Source organism: Orcinus orca, chromosome 6 (genome assembly GCF_937001465.1).
Source record: "Orcinus orca chromosome 6, mOrcOrc1.1, whole genome shotgun sequence".
Taxonomy (NCBI): domain Eukaryota; kingdom Metazoa; phylum Chordata; class Mammalia; order Artiodactyla; family Delphinidae; genus Orcinus; species Orcinus orca.
The window spans coordinates 44,977,402-44,997,968 of NC_064564.1; the positions used below are offsets into that span (position 1 = coordinate 44,977,402).

General features: G+C 36.6%; 1 protein-coding gene across 1 annotated transcript in view; it reads left to right on the top strand.

Annotated features, from left to right (window-relative positions):
• Positions 1 to 9,439: 9,439 nt before the first annotated feature.
• The window catches only part of LINGO2 (leucine rich repeat and Ig domain containing 2), a 200,250-nt gene continuing 189,122 nt past the window's right edge, over positions 9,440 to 20,567 (top strand). The window contains exon 1 of the mRNA XM_049711031.1: positions 9,440 to 9,694. The gene's annotated coding sequence lies outside the window, so the exon portion shown is untranslated. The remainder of the gene's footprint in view (positions 9,695 to 20,567) is intronic.

The following is a 20,567-nucleotide window of genomic DNA, read 5'->3' on the forward strand; positions in this document are numbered from 1 at the left end:
AATATGTACTTCTTTCACTTGTTTTCAAATGAAAAATCATTATACTTATATCTTTTGTACATTAATTGGAAAAATAATTGTGGATAACAATATTAAAGTTCATTGCCAACATTTTTTTCCTCTTAATTATATTCTTAACATCACACATCCTGATCTTGTTCCCCTACTTGCTATGAGCTCTTCTTTTTTTTCCCCCCAAGTGGTCCTGGTGTTCTAAGGCACATTTGACTTTACTTGCGTGATGGTATTGCCCGTTAGTTTTTACAAATAAGAACAAAGTTGTGTCTATACAACTTAGAGCCTGTTAGAAGTTACTTCACTTTGTAAAGTATTATGTATGTATATTATTAATCTTGCCCTCTCTGTCCTTCGACCTTTGTCTGGAACATCGGTGCAGTGTTCCAGCTATTGATGCAATGGATGAGATTTTGTGGGCCCCAGGGCTGATGGGGGAAGTCCCCACCTGAAAACACTGGCAAGGTAGGAACTGGAAGATTGAATAACATCAAACACTGTGCAGGGACATGGATGTTCAAAATAGTAGTAAGATAATCAAGAAGATAGTAGAATCCCGGTGGATTAAAGAGTCTGATCAATGGGAATGTGCAGCCACAAGCCAGCAATCCGTATGGTGCCTGACAGTTCATTCATTCATTCAGTAACTACTATTTGATATTATCAAGTACTGTTCCAGGCACTCAACACAGAATAATGAACAGAAGAGGAACAACTTACCTCTCTTTAGAAGCTATCATTAAATACTCAGTGAATAAATGAATGGCTGTAGAAGGAAGAAAGAATTAACAATGCACATTTGCAGAGTGTCAGATTGCAGAGATGAGCATGAGCAGAAGAGGAGGTAAAAGGGTGAAACAGAAAAGACAGAGATTCTGACATTTATCTTTAACAGGACAATCTGGAAATGTGAGTTTGATGAGTGGAGCCTGATATAAAGTCACAGAAAGGTAGTAGATAATTCGCATGATATGTTGTCCATATCACTAGATGTAGGTCAGGGAGTAAATAATTTGGCAGCCAGAATTTGGTGTTTCAGTTTTTCTTCATCTTTTTCACTTTTTTTTTTTCTTTTTTTTTTTTTTGCGGTACGCGGGCCTCTCACTGCTGTGGCCTCTCCCGTTGCGGAGCAACAGGCTCCGGACGCGCAGGCTCAGTGGCCATGGCTCACGGGCCCAGCCGCTCCGCGGCATGTGGGATCTTCCCAGACCAGGGCACGAACCCGCGTCCCCTGCATCGGCAGGCGGACTCTCAACCACTGCGCCACCAGGGAAGCCCTTCACTTATTTTTTAATACAGTAGGTCTTGCGGGGGTGTCATCATTCCTTCTAATGAGTGGGCCCCTCACAGAAAATCACTGTAAGCCAGAACCCTCCCTCGTAATATTGCACAAGATGGACATCATCTCAGTTGGACTCCACTAGACTACGATCAGTAGAAGCAGTACATCGAAGATGCTCAGTTCAGCAAATCTTCCCTGCCGCCTGGACCAGTAGACAATGATCCTAGTCACTAGGTTTTTTTTTTTCACAACTGATGTAGATTCCCTTCTTTAAGGCAGCACATTCCCAGGGAACTGTATTCACTGACAGCTGGGCCATCGTCACACCATGTCAGCAGTCGTCTGAACCATGAGTTCCTGTTCAATGAGTTGGAGTTAGGAGGGATCTCCTAGTCAGTTTTCTCTGAACAGAAACTGTCACCTTTTTAATAAAATATGAAAATATTTACAATCACCATTTTTATACATGTGTGAAGCAGTGTGTTATCCCCTTAAATCAAGCATGAAAATGATGAACTGTCTGAGATTTAGCAGTTATTCAGGTCTGTCCTCATATATGTCTGTGCAGCTTTCTTTTAGCTGTTTTATTGTTTTAGTCTTATTTTGCTCTTTGCTCTAATCTTATTACAATAATGTCAGTATTGATTTCTATTTTATGTATATACGTTGCAAACAAAATAAAGGTGACAGGAAATATATTCCGTTATATCAGCTGTTTTCAGTTACTGAAGCTTATTTGAGATCATTTTTATTGTCTTTATTTAGCTAAGCAATCAAGTAAAGCAGGAAGCATCATTTTTTTTTTTTCTTTTTTCTTTTTTTTTTTGCGGTATGCGGGCCTCTGCCTGTTGTGGCCTCTCCCATTGCAGAGCACAGACTCCGGACGTGCAGGCTCAGCGGCCATGGCTCACGGGCCCAGCCGCTCTGCGGCATGTGGGATCTTCCCGGACCGGGGCATGAACTCGTGTCCCCTGCATCGGCAGGCGGACTCTCAACCACTGCGCCACCAGGGGAGCCCCATTTGTTCTTTTTTTTATCAGATTTGTAAATAATTAATCCCAGGAAACCCCAGAAGGCTATCAAGAAATTTAAAAGTTTATTTGTATTTTCAAATTAATATTGTTTCTAATGTTCAGATATGAAAATCAAATTTATATCAGAAAAAAGTTCATAAATTAATTATCTAAGAATAAAGGAAATCTGCCCATTAAAACCTGTTTGAAACAAAGAATTAGATACCTTTTCTGTTATGATTTTTGAGCAAAGGGAACTTTCATTTTAAAATGTACCATAACATTATTTCAGTATTTTAATTCTCTGTGGATTCACCTCAGACATTTACACACTTATAATATGTATGGGAAAATACTGTGCAGATCACTTTTTAAATAATTCACAAAACAAAATTAAAATATTTTCCATTCTATGCCGATTTGCAGTCCAGGTGACAAAATAAGAAAATATTTACCATCACCATTTTTATGTACATGTGAAGCAGTGTGTTATACCCTTAAATCAAGCATGAAAATGATGAATTATCTGAGAATTTAGCAGTTATTCAAGTCTGTCCTCATATGTAGGTCTGTGTGCAACTTTCTTTTAGCTGTTTTATTGTTGTACTCTTATTTTTCTCTTTGAGCCTTTTACTAGTTTGTATAGCATTCTGTTATACACGTACTTTGCAAACAAAATAAAGGAATGAGGAATAATCTAAATAAAGACTTGTTTCTGAAGCTGGTCCTTTATAAGTATTTACAGTGGAAGTGAAAATTGGAGCTAGCCAATTCCTCCTTAATGGGTACTTTGTGAAGGATGGTTCCTTAGCTGTATTGTAACTGCGCAGTCAGATTGTTTCCTCTGAAACTCATTCGTAGAGCATCCTTGAGAATTGCTGTACTCCCCTGCCAAGGAGCTCTAAGTGGAAGTAGCAGTTGGAAGGGCAGTCCCCTCTTGTCTATGCCCAGGTTGGCCCTTCACTGTCACCCCCAGAGGTATCCTAATAGAAGCTTCCCTCCCACTCATAGCCTTGTCGTTAGACATGCTCTGCTGAGCTCCGAGGTAGTTCTAATCCGATTTTGAAAGAGAAGGAGGAGATAAGCTGAAGGAAAGACAGGTGACATGCTGAGGGAGGAAATGACTGGGGAGATGTGAGGCCTGCTTCCTTGTCTTCCAGGCTCCCTAACCATCTTGAAGGGCCCTCCTTTCTCTGGCTTTCCTTTACTACCTTTTCTCTTACTCAAGGCTCTTCACCGGTACTTCAGAGATTTTGCTTCTGATAGCAACATCTCCTCTGAGGAAATTCCTGTGGATAAACTTGGCAGGAGTGTGAGGTACTTCATTAGAAGGCTTCCTGCTGTGTCTGCAGACTGTGAGAAAACCACTGTTGATAAACTACTCAGAATTACAAGAAGAGACAATCTGAGCTGTCGGGGTTCACAGGAGGGCAGTCTTTCTGTTTCTGAGCTTTTCAGTCGCAGAAACTTGATTTTTTTCATTTGCTCCCAGAGTAAGAAGACTCGGAGGGAAATAAGAGTCAAAATAATTAAACTTATCCCGTGTAGTCAGTAAACTAACAAGACCAATCCATTTAGATACAATATGTGTGGCCACCTTCAAAGTGCTCGAATCTTCATTATCTAGGCTGAGTACTTGGGAAACCAGATGTCTAACCAGGAGGTTGCTGGGTGAGCACAGCATTAGGGCAGGGGCATGGATATGGGGCAGGCAGTTGGACAGTTGTAGTACCCATGCTAGAGTAAAGAACATGAGTTTGGACTCACAGTAACCTCAATCCAAAGTTTTTGTTCCTCTCAGAACTTCTTTACACTCCCTGAGCTCCAGTTTTCTCATCTAGAAAGTGCTCAGTAAGTTACAGTAGCATTACCAGCATTACCATAGCATTACCATCATCATCATCATGAGTATGACTCATCTAAGCAGCCTGGAGGTGCATCCTTGCTCCTGCAAAGAGCTCATTCTTTTAGCAGTTGGTATGTTCAAGTTTATGTGAGGCAGTGGATATATATATATATATATGGATATTCTATATATTACATATATATATATATACTGGATATTATTGGCTAAGTACTAATAAGTTATTCCTGTCTGATCTTCATCTTCCTAGATTCAATGCAAAGTAGCAATTTTCTTCCTTTATAATATCCCAGAAAAAACTTTTATAAATTGTATTTTCATCTGCCTGAGGTTTGAGAGGTATATTATTTTCACTGGAAAATTTCAATCTCTGTGAACTTCATTTGCAAACTTGGGATTAAAATGCCTGTGTGATAAAATGGATGTGGATATTTGGGGATTGAATGAGAGCATCTGTTTTAAAATGCCTAGTACACTGCCTGGTGCATAGTAGTTTCTTTAACAGTGCTAATTGGATCTACTGCATGTTTAAAAAGACATTCCTTGGAGTGGTTACTCTCACTGAATTATACTGACTCCTGTTTCTGTTGAAGGGAGTAGCATTTTCTGGACTTGCCTCCAGTTTAGGGAGGATATTGTGTACTTTGAGGCCATCATGTCTGATATTATTGTTCCCCTTAATACATAATTAAGAGGTATGTAAGAGGAAATGGGAGAAAAACCTTTAGACCCAGCAAGCAAGGATAGAATCCCCAAATCTTCTTAGATATTTGCTTCAATAAAGATCTTTTCTATTTTAGTAAATGATTCATTAGAAAGAAGGGATTCAAATCAGTAGTGGTTAGTCATCTGGGCATACTACGTTGTATCATCTATTTCCTCAAATCCAGAGTCAATTTTGTCTTTTAATTATAAATAGTTATGTACACTGGCATGTAATTTAAAATTTATTCTGTCATTTCAGTGGAGCTTATTTTACAAAAAAAGAAGTAATTCATTTCCACAAACACATATTGGGCATATCCTATGTGCACAAGTTTTATGCTGGAAGTAGCGTAAACAATCTTATGTTTTAAAAAGACCATTCTGACTATAGGGTGAACACTGAAGAAAAAAGAGTAAGCATAAGGAAATATGACTTGTTAAGGTTGTGTGCAAAGGTGAAAACTAAGAGAGTTTAAGTAGGAACGTATGGGACCCTCTTAGAGGCATAACTTTTCATGCCTGACCCTTTCATGTTGCATGTGGCTTCTGTTTCCTGTTACATCTGGATTCCTGGCTCCAGGTTATTGAATTTGCTGGAAATCGAAGTACAGAGCAACTAGATTCTTATAGTAAATGTATGGTATTATCAAGGTAAACTTGTTTCCCCAAAGCTGGAAACTATTATGTGTCCATGGCTTACATATTTTTCTTAAATGTATCTGAATGCTCTCATAGAGCTTCTCTCCAAATAAATAAGCTACCAATAAATAAAGTACCAATGATGAGAATTTCTGACTGGAATTCACAGAGGAGAATTAAAATTCAATAGCAGTTGCAATATACTCATATTTTTCCCTTCTGCCTCCAAACAGCTGGGGAGTCGGTGATTGAAAAGTAAAGCACATTATTTCTAAAGCTTCTGCTAAAAGTAAGAAATGAAACAAGTTGAGTTTTCTGTTTTTGTCTTTCCAGTTTTCTTCATTGGAGAAAAACTGTGTTTCATTCCAACCTAATATTGTGTTCTTCCTTGTAATCCAATATTAGGGCATTATTAGGATGAGATGGTTATCTCTGTAAGTGCAGTTGGAACACATATTGAAAGTCTGTAGGTGTTTGAAAAGGGACTGCTGCAAAGTGGAAATTCATAACCTTTGATTATAAATTGCACAGTGTCATTCATTAGAGCACAAAGGCTTTCTTTTCATTATAGAAACACAGGGATTTAATACAGGTAGAAAGTAATTTTGATGCCCAGAAATATAATACTGTGTGCATAAGGCCTGTGAATTTCCCCCCATCAGAAGAATAATATACAATCTATCCTGCGTCTTTATAAATAAAAACTCACTCATAGGCATGTGTCCAAGCAGACCAAACAATACAGAAATGGAAACACCATATTTTTTCTTGCAGTTTCTTTACATTTAGATCAGCATGTGTTCATGTTTGATTTATAACCTTTACAAATTGAAATTTGACCGCACAGGAGAGGAGCGAGCTTTATTTTGAGTAGAAAAACACTGCCTTAGTAGTCTGACCCAAAGTCTCAATTTTTCTTTATGGGTGAAAAAAAATATTGCAAGTAAACAAATAGCCATGGTAATAACTAGTAGGCTATACAAATATGTTTTAGATAGAAATTTGGGCTTCCCTATCCAATACCCTGCCTCCCCCTCTTTCTTCACCACCACCCAAAAAGATACCATCTTCCCAGCTAGAGGCACCTGCTACATAGTGATGATTGTCAGAGCACTAGAAATAGAATGGGGTGATTAAAGCAAGTTCAAGTCTTGATTCTCCAGTACTGAGTTTGGGTCTTCTTTCTAGACATTACTCTTCTCGTTTTTAAAAGACAAATACTACTATGAGAATTAAATGAATGTGTATGTGAAGGTGCTTGGTAAAGCTCTTTTCACTGTCTTGTCTCGATCATATTTGCTTTCTTTAATGAAAATTCCTTAACCATGTTCTTCTTTGTTTTCCTTTCCCAGAATATAACATCGTTCTGTGATATTGTATCCCACTACCTAATGTTAATTTAATCCCAACAAATTTAAGTTTAGGTGGGACCAAATACCATAGCTTTAGTATAGAGGCATAGAGAAGTGCTCTCTCCTCTTAATATTTTAATCATAGATATTTGCATGTTTATTAAAATGTGAAAATTATAGACATTGACAAATTAGGAAGTGAAAATCTCTTGAAGACTACTATGCTACTGTTAAAGAGAGAGACTTTTTATACGTATATGATTTTACACTGCATGCCATTTTACAGTTGACTTTTAACATATAATGACACATTTGTTCATTCAACATGCAAACATTTATTGAACATCAATGTTCTAGGCTCTGGGTTATAGCAGTAAATAATCTACACAAGGCCTATACTCTATAATTATTATGTTACATTTTATATATATATATATATATATATATATATATTATATATATTAGAATTACTACCGTTTCCACACACGGAAACCTATCTCCATGTATAGAGATACACTATAGCATATATATGCAACCCTCACAAATGGGCATTCAGGCTGTTTCCAATGCCTGACAATTTGGGGGAAAAAATGCCTTTCTGCACTGATACAAATGTTCACTAAGTGAAATTACTAGGTCTGAATTATTAATATTTCTTATTTTACTAGATATTGCTAGACTGCCTTGTAGGAGATTGTGCTAATTTAAACTCCCAGAAACAATAAATGTCTTATCATAGGAAACAAACAGTGAGCTCTCTGATTAAATTTTTATAACCTTATTAATAATTTTGAGGACTCTCAGTTATTTACCTTTTCCTCATAGATATTTAGGTGTTTTGTATATTATGGATATTGGTCCTTTGATTTCTAGTTATACTGAAATTGGTTTGTTCTAAAGTTGTTGCCTATCAGTTTATGTTGTTTAAGGTAAGCTAATAGGTGATTTTTATTTTTATTTAAAATTATCAGTGTTTTATGACTTTCAGATTTTGTCATATTTTAAGCATTTCCTACCAGCAAGTTGAATCCACTTAAATTTTCTCCTACAACATTTTTTTAAACTAAATTTATTTATTATTTATTTTTGGCTGTGTTGGGTCTTCGTTGCTGCACGTGGGCTTTCTCTAGTTGCAGCGAGCGGGGGCTACTCTATTGCGGTGCGCGTGGGCTTCTCATTGCAGTGGCTTCTCTTGCTGTGGAGCACGGACTCTACGCGCTCGGGCTTAAGTAGTTGTGGCATGTGGGCTCAGTAGTTGTGGCTCAGGGGCTCTAGAGTGCAGGATCAGTAGTTGTGGCGCACGGGCTTAGTTGCTCCGTGACATGTGGGATCTTCCCGGACCAAGGCTCGAACCCGTGTCCCTGCATTGGCAGGCAGATTCTTAACCACTGCGCCACCAGGGAAGTCCTCTCCTAGAACTTTTGTATTTTCATTGTTTACATTAAAATATTTGATCCACTCTGAATTTTGTGTAAGAAATAAAGGCTCTAGCTTTATTTGTTTCAAATTGCTTCCTATTGTCCCATTGACACTTAGTTAATAGCTATTTTCTACTAAATTAAAATGTCATTTTTTTTTTTTTTTTTGCGGTACGCGGGCCTCTCACTGTTGTGGCCTCTCCCGTTGCGGAGCACAGGCACACGCGCGCCATGGCACACGGCCCCAGCCGCTCCGCGGCATGTGGGATCTTCCTGGACCGGGGCACGAACCCGTGTCTCCTGCATCGGCAGGCGGACTCTCAACCACTGTGCCACCAGGGAAGCCCCATATTTTCTTCTTTTTTAAAATATTCATAGTACTAGTGTCCAACTTTGTCAGTACATCCAGAATAATAATAAATAGCACTGATGATAAAAGTTACCCTTAATTTGATCTTGACTTTATTTGCAATGCTTCTACAATATCACTATCAAGTCTAAACATCATATTGACCTTTGGTATTTTATACATATATTTAGTGTGTATGTAGGTACATGTGTGCATGCATAAATATAAATTCATGTTTAGTTAAGAAAGCATTACATAATCCTCATTTGTAATGGAAATGTTGGATTTCATCAAATACTTCTTAAGCATCTACTAAAGGGATTATATGGTCTTTATTGATTTATTCCAACAGTCAGTTACAATTATTGATATGCTAAATGCTGGAATATCTTTGCTTTTCAATAATGTCAAACTTGGTCATAATGAATTATTCTCACAATATACTACTGGGTTTTGTTTAGAGGTTTTTTTTAATTGATCATAAAAAGTGAAATTAGTGTAATTTTGTCATTTCAGTGTGTTAACTTTCTCAGGATTTGGTATAAATGTTGCTCTGGATTTGTAAAATAATTAGGAATCTTCCTTTATTTTGTTATATTCTGAGATACATTAAATATAGGAATTGTGTGTTTTTTTAAGAATAAAATAATTTAATTTTGAAATCAAGTTTGGCACTACTTCAGAAAGTAGCTCTTTGAAAACGTTGTTAATATCCTCCATGATTATTGACCTGTTAGTATTTTTATCACTTCTTAAGTCAATTTTGGTAGTTTGTCTTCCTAGAAAATCAATCATTTTATCTAGGTTTTCAAACATTTAATTTCCTCTATAACTGCAATTCTTTTCCCTTATCAAACCACAATCAGTATTTGTACTTTCTCTATCTTTGCTATATTAGGCTAACTAGTGGTAATTCATTGTATTAGTTCCTCTTTAAAGCACAAACTCCATAGTTTTTATTCCTAACTTATTTTTGCTTTTAATTCTTCTTTTCTCTCTCTCTGTTTTCCATCAAGTCTTCAGTAGAGAGCTTCTCTTATCTTCCACCTGACAATAGGTAAGAAGCAAGATAAGTCCTAAAAGTTCTTGTTGCTGTAGTAGAGTTGCAATTTAATCCATAGGGAAGGCAAAAGATTTTTAGAGGGAATTTTCTAGAGATTAACCTGATCCTCCTGGCTACTACAGCCTCACCAAAAGGATACCACTGGTGAACTTTTTCAGAATTTCAACACCCATCTTCTTATCCATCCTACTGCCTCTTGTTAACTAGAGTTGATTTATAGTTTTGTCCTAACCTGACATTTCTAGGGATGAATAAATTATAGGCATAGAAAACAAAAAAGAATCCCCAGGAATATATTTTAATTTGATTTGATTCACACGGTTTTTCGGAAAATCAAATATCTGTCTTTTGGGGGGGAAGACCTAATTTCCCTTTTCTGGAAATCTTACTAGCTGTGTGATGTTGGACGAATTGTTTAACCTCTTTATACGTCTGTGTCCTCATCTGTAAATTGGGGATAATAATGGTAGCTACTTCCTAAGGTTATTATGAGGATCGAGTGAATTAGGTGAGTCAGTATTGCCAAAGTGCTCTGAAGAGTGCCTAGCATATCACATACAGTGAGCACTGTTTATGCGTTCATTTCAAAAACATTGAGATTACTGTGGGTGGCAGTAGGGTAGGATGATTATGTAGGAATTGTTTTGGCTCTTCTCCTTCCCAATTCTGACACATCCTAAAGGTAGAGATTGTTGCAAAAAGGAGCCCAGAGATAGCAACCTGTCTGACTATCTGGGAAGTTTAGGACCAACTGCTCACTTTTGACCTGTGGGCAGTTACATCTGAAGGGGGCTGATTGTGGACTGGCTGGTAGTTCATAACCAATGAGGGCTGTGTGCTCCTGTGGTGATTGCTACCATATGAGGGGCTGAGTGGGGATAAAACTTTCTCTCAAGATGCTATTTAAAAATAAAAAGTGGAACTTTATTGAATCATTTTTGACAGTGAAGTACAATTTTGTCCCTTCCCATATGTCTGCTCAACAAAGACATGGAAATCAGGACTAACCTTAGCACAGAGCAAATCAGCCACAGGGCCTCAGGCCCCGATAGCTTGGGAGAGAGACAGCCCTAATTAGAAAGAATTCTGATCAAGGAATCTTAGGGTACTGAGCCTGGGATAGAATAGTTTATGCCACTTTAGTTGAAGCTATTCATTGGTGGGTGGGGGGTTTGTGGGTAAAGGGAAGAATTTTTTAAATATAAAATTTATTTTTAAATATTTAAAGAATGCATAAAACTGGGAACTTCAAGACCTTCTGTTCAAATTTCATATCTGCTGAGGCGAGAGAGAAAAAGCTCGGGGGAGGAGGAAGAAAGGATATTAACACATAGTTTGCTCAAACATGGAGCAAATGTTTTCCAAGTGTTCACAACAATAGGTCAGAAGCATATCCCGGAACTGAATTAGAGTACAGATACCAAGTTCTGACTCTAGCTATAAATCAAAATTTATTCCTTAAGAAGAGATTATAATGTGGTGGTCTTGAGAAAGCAATTTGACGTTCTTAGAAAATACTGTATAAAAACATAATTTTATAGGCTACTTCAGTCTCTGCAGCATTACAGAGCTGCTTAAAACACCCAAAGTCGATGAACTGGTGTGCAGGGCAGAAATAGAGACACAGATGTGGAGAACAAAAGTACGGACACCAAGGGGGGAAAGTGGCGGGGGTGGGGGGTGGGGGTGTGGGGGGTGGTGGTGGGATGAATTCAGAGATTGGGATTGATGTATATACGCTAATATGTGTAAAATAATAAGAACCTGCTGTATAAAAATAAAATAAAATTCAAAAAAAATGTAAATAACTAATAAAATACCCAAAGTCTACAAATAAATCCCTGGTACCTCATAGTTTAGGCTATGAATGATCGAGTGTATAAAAAACTCCCTGTAGTGAACACTGCATATTCTACTGCTCTTAACCTTCACCTCTTCCCTCCTCCCCCCAATATCCTCTAGTAATCACTGGGGGTTTCTCATATGCCCTCCTCTTGAAACCAGGTAAGAGCACAGCATTTCTTTCTCTGGCCTAATAACACTGGTTTGGAGAACACTGTAACAAAACAATGAAGGATAGAAGAAAAGAGAAGAGAAGGTTCTATGTTTTTCTTCCTGATTGGCCTCCTTCATGACCTGACGGCTCCCCACTCTTGTTCCTGCCTCTATTCTTCACTGTGTTCATTTTGAGTGGGTTGAATACCTGGGTATTGCAATCTTACCCTTCAGAGTTTTCTATTGCAAAATATCCTCACTGGACTAAATTAGCTACAGGAGTCCATCAATTTTTTAACTGGGGTTCAACTCAAGCCCGCACTGATATCACTATGTTGACCTAAACCATTAAAACAGCTAGTTATTTTACCAGCAAAACGGGTTTATTTCAGAACAGCAAAGAATTGCAGTTTGGGACATGCAATCTGTGGTGACCACAGACAAGTCCAGGGAAGGAAGCCGAGGAGTGTTGTGTTATACAGGAGAAGGGGGAGGTCAGAGGGGCTATTATAAACAAAGTGTCCAACGGAAGTAACTAGGAGCGCGAAGTGTACTGGCATTTCATTGGCTGAACTGTGACAGTCTCTCATTGGCTGGGCTGTTGCCAGGTGAGGGGAATACCTCCAGTTGGGTAGTAAAGTAGTAACCTTCTTCTTACTTGTTGGAGATGGAACAGTACCTTTCTTCCTGTTGGTAATGCAATTGACGTTGACTGGTAAGTAATGTTTTTATTCATCAATTTCCACAATTTCTTTTTACATTCTCGTTGTACTTCCTCAATCCCCAAATGCTTTATCATATACTGTCTTGCATAAGCTTCCATTTGTCTTTGTTATTCATGTTTGCCAAACCAGACTGTAAGCTCTCTGTTGGCAGGAGTCTTGTCTTTTGTTGTTGTTATTTGGTTATTACTACCTCCTCTTACCCTGCCCCCATCCTCGAGCACTTAGCAGAGGTTTAAACATAGTCAGTAGGCTTTAGGCCATTCTTGGGAAACTGAATTGAATATATACCCAGCAGATAAAGTCTACCACTTACTATCCCAATTTCCCTAAAATTGAAATTGACTCTTAGAAAAAGTTTACATATTGAAACTCTTATTCCTGGATTTATGGATGCTGTTACACTGAATCCTGGAACCATACGAATCTCAATAGTGCTTTTTAAAACTTCCTATTCTCAGACTCCTCCCCTGGAAGATTCTGTTTCCTGTGAATGAGCTGGTATAGATCCTGGGAATGTGTACCTTTAACAAGCATCCCAGGAATTCTGGTTTGTAGCCAAGTTTGAGAAACACTGTGCCAACCAAGATAAGCTTATATCTGGGAAACCCTAATAAAAAAAAGTATTTTTCTCATTCAAAATAATTTATGTCATTCACAATCAAGCTTAAAGGAAATTGCAGATATTTCTATAATGCAAGACCCTTAATGCAATTATTAAAGAACTCTAAAGATCAATTAGAGAAAAATATATAATATCACTTATATGTGGAATCTAGAAAAATGGTACAGATGAACTTATTTGCAGAACAGAAATAGAGACACAAACGTAGAGAACAAACTTATGGATACCAAGGGGTGACGAGGGGTGGTGGGATGAATTGGGAGATTGGGATTGATATATATACAGTACTATGTATAAAATATATAACTAATGAGAACCTACTGTATAGCACAGGGAACTCTACTCAATGCTCTGTGGTGATCTAAATGGGAAGAAAATCTAAAAAAGGGGATCTATGTATATGTACGGCTGATTCACTTTGCTGCACAGCAGAAACCAACAGTGCAAAGCAACTATACTCCAATAAGTTAAAAAAATTTTTTTAATCAATTAATTTTCAAAGGGTTTAAACTAATTTTATCTTTTCATCTGTTTTTCTGTATACTCTTCCATCCGTCTATTTGTCTCCATACTTTTATCTGACTACCTACTCACCTACCTATCTACATCCTACGTATCTATTACTAACATTGTTGATTTAAGGCATTCCTGAACAAATAGTTTATCCTTTCGAAGTTAAGTATATGCTAGAAGTCAAAACCAAAATTTTTATAAAAACTACTTTGACCTAGAAGGTTTAAGAATTACTTCTTATTTAACTGCATTTTTCCTTTGGATTGAAATAGCTCTTGAAAATTTCTCTTGGGAATCTGAGTTGTTTGTTGCCTTTTCTTATGAGCAATTTACTAGGCAGTTCTTGTGATTAGAAATATTTACTTGCTATTGATTCTAAAGCTTCATTTTCTCACTTTTATCACTGGGTCTTCTATTTATATGCTTTTGTTCTATGCTAAATACCTCCTCTTTTCCCTTAATGTTTATCTTTCACAAGTAAAACTAAACTGAAAACCTCCTTCTTCTTAGTCATTGCTCAGTCCATATTGAAAATGTTGAACAATTTGATTCACTAGTTCGTCTATTTCCTTAACCCATTTAAGCCTATTTGCTCATTTGCCTGCTCCTTTCAACATATTTTGCAGTTCTGATCCTCTGCTATTTGAAACTGAACAGATGTGATTTTATTGGGCTTCCATATGAAAGGGATTATCAACTTCAAGATGTGAAATATCTGTGCAAAACCAAAATAACACTGTCCTTTCTCCATCTAAAGTGTTTGGCTGGCTCTTCATTTTTCAGTCGTCAGAATCTGCATTTGACTTACCAGTTTTGCTTTTTTTGACTCTCTAGGACTCTGAATTTGAATATTCCCATTGGGGCACAAAGCTAAAGGATCTAGTGTATACCCAGTTAGGGATTTTCCCCAAATTTGCTGTTTATTGTTGCAATTATAGAAAATGCAAGTTGATTTCTGAGTAGGACTCACTTGCCACTCAGCTAGGGGGCATCTAACTGGTGGGATCTGGACAGATAGCCAATTGAGAGTGTTTATTCCAGAAATTCAATTTTGCCCATGTATCTGGAATTGGTCAAATTGAAATCTACTTGAATAAATTTTCAGTAACAAAACTCCATATAAACCAAATAGAAAGTTATTAATCCAAAATGAGAATTAAGACTGCCAACTGAATCACAGTTCTTAGATCATCTGGTCAGTTAGGAAAACCAGAAAGAAAAGGCAAAATAGAAATTTACTTGGCAAGAAGGGAACCATGTAAATGGAATTATTGGTGGTCTAATGGGCAAGTGTCCTTAACCCATCAGATGGAATCATTAATACTTTGGGATATTTCTGCCGATTAAACCAAAATCCTCAGGATAAGAAGGTCAGAGAATTCTTTCCTCAAATTAATGCTAGCTATTCACTAATAAATTGAGATTCCCTTTACTTCATTTCATTAACCTAGTCTTTCTTCAGATATGTAAAACTATTGATAAGGTGTTTGCTTTCTTTGACATTATTCGCCTTACCCACCATTTTCTGATCCAGACCCTTTGTTGTATACATGAAATGTATTATGTTGTAGTTAGGATTCAAACCCAGATCTATCAATAAACCCATGACTAATTTCTTTCTCTATTTAAGATACTTATTTTAAGGAAACACTACACATATCTGATTTCAGGTGTTGGCTTCATAGCTTTCATTCTTAGAGGATAAAATTATTAGGGATTTCTGGAAACATCTTATCATTAACAGTGTAAGCTAATAATGTATGGTATGTAACTTCAATTGCCACAGAAAAAGAAAGTAAACCCTGATCAGTTTCAAAGGAAACTGGTCTTTGAAATATTCAAATAAAGGAAGAAAGTTGGGCAACAAAGGCAGTTTCTTTTAGTAATCCATCCATGAAAGTCTTATTTTCAGGGCAACCTGGAAATGTGCTGAAGAAGCGTATCTATTTTTTTTTTTCTTACAATTTTCCAATAAGACTTCTACTTGGTTAACAATTCTAAGAATTGTGCATGACAATGAAATGTCATTACGTGCATAGACTAACATGAGATTGGAATGTATCCCATGGTGTCATAAAGTCTGCAGAAGTTGGTAATACAAATCAATACAAAATGACTCTTGGATCACTTGAAGTATTACATAATGAAGTATTATGGTTTGGGGGGAACATTTGTTTTTTACATGTTTTCCCAAGCATTGTAGGATATAAGCTCCTGGCTACTAAATGCCACTAGCATCCTCCAGTGTTGTGACAACCAATGTCCCTAGACCACATTTGCAAATATCCTCCTGTGGGTGATGATTCTGCTCCCAGTTGACAATCACTTAAAGGAGGCAGGAGTAGTTAGTAAAGGGTACATTTCTAAAAATTCTAAAGTGAGCGCCAGGCCCATTATTTCAGAAATGTTGGTAAATGAAGGCCTGTCCTAGATCTCAACTCCAGCTAATACCATGACAGAAATAAGTTAACCTTTCTCTAATCAGCTAACAAGAACTTCCTTTTCTCATCAATGTTGAATAGCTGAGGCAATTTTCTTCATTAGGATTCTCAGTCAAATTTTAATTTGAACATTACTGGTTTGGACTCAAGATCATATGTTTCCAATATGAACTCTAATTTTATGTTGTTGATGATTAATGATTATATTAAGTACACTATGCAATAAAGAAATTATCAAAGAACGCTTTTCATTTATTTAAAAAATCTTGATTTCTCTACCATGTGTTGAGCCATATAATAGCCATTAGGGATACATTCATGTTTGAGAATGGCTCTGTCTTTGTGGAGCCTACAACTTAGTATGGAAGGCAGAATATCAACCAAATAATGACCAGATAGTTTCTTAAGTAATGTAGAAAATGTATGTACAAAGTGCTATGGGAAAATTCAGGGGGTGGTGGAAACTTGAATTCGATTTTGAGATGCAAGTAGAAGTTTGCTAGAGAGAAAATGGTTTGCAGTGAGAGAGAACTTCATGGGCAAATGTACAGAGGTATTAAATAGCAGTAGCTCAGTGAGGATAGAATAGAAAGAAATGACGGGAAATGAGATAAAGTGATATGTGTGCATTCAAAGGTTATGTGATAAGTATGGCTCCTGCTTTTTGGTAAATACAACGTCTGCTGAGGAATTGTAGGTGACAGGGACAAGTGATTTAATTAGTATGAAGACTTTAAATCACGCTATCATGTGCATTAATCATACCTGACCCACTCAATAAACACCTCTGAGTTTGTGTTACAGATCAAACTTTTCATATTTTGGAAATTTGGAGGGGAAAAGTTCCTCATTGCCTGGCCTCCCTCAGCTCTGTGTCGACGGAGAATATTAATGAGCTTTTCACAATAACCCAGAAGTTTTATTTTCTTTTTATCTTGTGATGTCTGCTGTTTTTTGTTGTTTTTTTTTTTAGTGGTTGAATGGAAGTTAATTTTATTTTTATTTATTTATTTTTTTACATCTCTATTGGAGTATAATTGCTTAACAATGGTGTGTTAGTTTCTGCTTTAAAACAAAGTGAATCAGTTATACATAAACATGTTCCCATATCTCTTCCCTCTTGTGTCTCCCTCCCACCCTCCCTATCCCACCCCTCCAGGCGGTCACAAAGCACCGAGCTGATCTCCCTGTGCTATGCGGCTGCTTCCCACTAGCTATCTACCTTACGTTTCGTAGTGTATATATGTCTGCTGGTTTTTAAGTCCAGCTCTTTAAGTCTTTAAGATTTAGATTTTTTTAGATGGAACATTAAGATTTTGTTTTGCTTGAGGGACCGAGGTTACCTTGAAATTATTGTCTATATTTGCATGCACACAGTTCTCATATAAAAATAACTTTTACTTCAAAGACATTTCAAGAAATTTGAGAAGTGCTTGTAAGATGACTTGAAAGATAGGCATAAATAACTTCAATTAATAATCATGAGACCAAATGTTATCCACGTTCATTAATAAATGAGTTCAGTGGTCCTTTTGGATTATTCAGAATGACCCAGTTTTGCTTTTTACCCCCAAAATGAAAGCATAGATTTCTCTGTGCCAGTACTTGTAATGTTCATTTTGTTTTCTCTCATTTTCTAAATTTTGTGATACCTTTCTTAATTTCTAGTATGCACATCTCTGTAAGCAATTTCTGTAAACCTTTCTGGAAGTAAAATTCCTTTATAGTTTAAATTAAATCTCACAGTGGGAAGAAGAAAATTCAGTGAAAAGAGCCAAGAATCTAAGCATTTCTATTGTTAACCATGAAAAATGCTTCACTTTCTGACCTTTAATTAAAATCTGCATTCCTCTTATCAGTTTTGCTTTCTGCATTTGTGCCCCAGTGAATATCCAGTTTTGTAGCTGCAAGCCTTGTGTCATAACTGGATAATAAGAAAAGGGAATAAATTTAAAACAAGGATATATTCACTTGCATAATTTGAGTTAAGGAGACCTTATTCCGTATCCATATGTACCCACCACGTGTATTATATTGTGTAAATAAGAGTGTATGTAACCCGCATTTTAACCAACTCCAGAAAGCTGTTGGAAGCTAAGCTTTCTTTTGTCGAGTAAATTGCTGATGGTCAAGGTTATAACTCTGGTGACCTTTTTAGTAATAACTGAGATGCCAATATAGTCATTGCTGAGGTCCAGACCCTGCATCACTGAGTTGGACAATTGTGGTTCTCCTTCTGAGGTAGCAGGTAATGATGCTCTCAGCAGGGCTACTCTAAGATTTTTGATACTTAACTAACCTGGAAAATAGCTTCAGGCATGACTGAATAGACCACTCCCTCCTAGAAGCTAAGCCTTTTAAGGATCACTGATAGCTGAAGGGACAAACTTTTAGTGAAATTGACCATTAGGGGAGAAATGACCCATTCTTTTCTTGGACAAATAAAGGGTCTTTCATATTAGATATGGGGGCAGTACTTTTCTCACCTTCCTTGTCTCTTGCTTTTTCATTTGCGGAATGTAGGGGAAGGTTTTGCTTTTCGGAATTCCAATCTTATGCAGACTTACTGATGTAGATTCATTAAAATGACCATGAATGTACTAGTTCATATAAATTCTTTAGGATTGATAATTATAACACTTATTTTATATGCTTGTTAATATTAGCATTATTAGCCTTTTATATGATGTTCTCGGAAGAGGTCAAGGATGTAAGTACCGCCATCAAAGGAAGTGGAGTAAAGTTCCTGATTATTTTAATGAGTCACTGAAAAATGCTTTTCAAAGCAAGGCTATAACTTCTTTAATCAAAGACTGGTGAAGTGAAAGAAAATTACATTATCTCACTACATCGCTTATCTTCGGTTCAAATGTGAAAAATGGCCTCATGAAAAAAAATGCACCAATTCTGCATTTGATGAGATGAGCAGAATTAAAAGATTTTAATTCCCAGCTCTGTCATTGACTAATTGTGTTGGAAAGGCATCTTTCTTTGTCTCTCATATAGTATACAGGTAGACAAAGCACATTTTATAATCTTCAGCTATGTATTTTAATAGAGGTAGGGATTTCTAAATTATTACAGTTGCTATTGAAGTAAAAAAAAAAAAAAAGAAAAGAAAAAAATCTGAAGAGTCCAGGGGGAGAAACTGAGCTGTGTTCTGGGTTAATTGATGATTGTTGGCCTTTTAAGCTTTGGAGAAATTCACTAAAATTGGATGGTGAAGACTAAGCGTCTTGAGTCACAGGGGGCTAAGATCAGACCTTAGTGACTGGTTACTTTGATTTAGGTGTCAAGGTCGTCTTGAGCAAGTTTATTAACTTTTCTGAGGCTTATTATCTTTATCTATAGAATTGGGACAATATCTACCTCCTAGGATTTTTATAAGGATAAACTTGAAAAAATATATAGTATATTTTAGCTATATATATAGTATAGCTAAAGTATTTAGCCTCAAAGCTAATAGTGGCTATATAAGAGGTATTTTATTTCTAACTATTTCCTGAAAATGTGTAATTCGTGAGCTGAACAGAAATGTACCCTCACATGGAGTTTCTTTTGTTCAGCTTGTCTAATTATCCAGGTGTGAGCGATTTACTTTGCATAAATTCTCTAGAAACTCTTAGTCTCTCCCCATGGGACCAAAGATATACCAGAATATTTTTTAAAGGAAAGATAACAAGTTTATCATTAGATAAAGTTTGATATGTCTACTTTGTTTAAATGATCAAAAACTTAAAAGGTACTATGTCTACCATTATAAAAAACTGTAATAATTCTTCATTTATTATAAGAGCAAATAAGACGTTAGAAAAATACTTTTCTATCAAGTAGCTATTGGCTTTTTTATGTTAAAAAATTCCAGTAAAGATAACCATAAAATTATATTTAAAATCATGAAAAGATATATGCTCCAGCCTAAATTATACCAGAAAACTTCTAGATCTATGACTCATGCAAACCCAGTACTCCAGACCCTAACTAAATATGAGTGACAAGGACAGAAGAAGAATAATAAACCAACTTGCTGGGAAGAAAATTAGGGAGGTTGATTCTGAAGTCCTGGCTTTAATTAAACTCTTGTAAGAGCAGAGTTGTTGGCAAGATATTCGGGACCACTTTATTAAGCACTTTGGCTCCCCTTCAAAATTTTTAAGGCTTAAATATGTTTAAATAGATATTGCAACTGACATGCAACTTGCATACAATTATATTAAATTTTATTAAATGATGTTAAATGTGTGTATTATGGTTCTCTAAGAAACAGAACCAATAAAATATAGTAAAAATATGTAATATCTATGTGGACTGTATACATATGTATATGGTAATAAGGAGTTGGGTCATGCCATTATGGAGACTGAGAAGTCCCAAGAACTGCAGTAGGCAAACTGAAGACCCAGGAGAACCAACGGTATAGTTTCAGTCTGAGTCTGAGGGCATGAGAAGTAGGAGAGCTAATGACGTAACCTGTAGTTGGAGACCACATCAGAAGGCGGGAGAAAAATGTCCCAGCTCAAAGATAATCAGGCAGAGGGAGTAAATTCTCCCTTACTCAGCTTTTTTGTTCT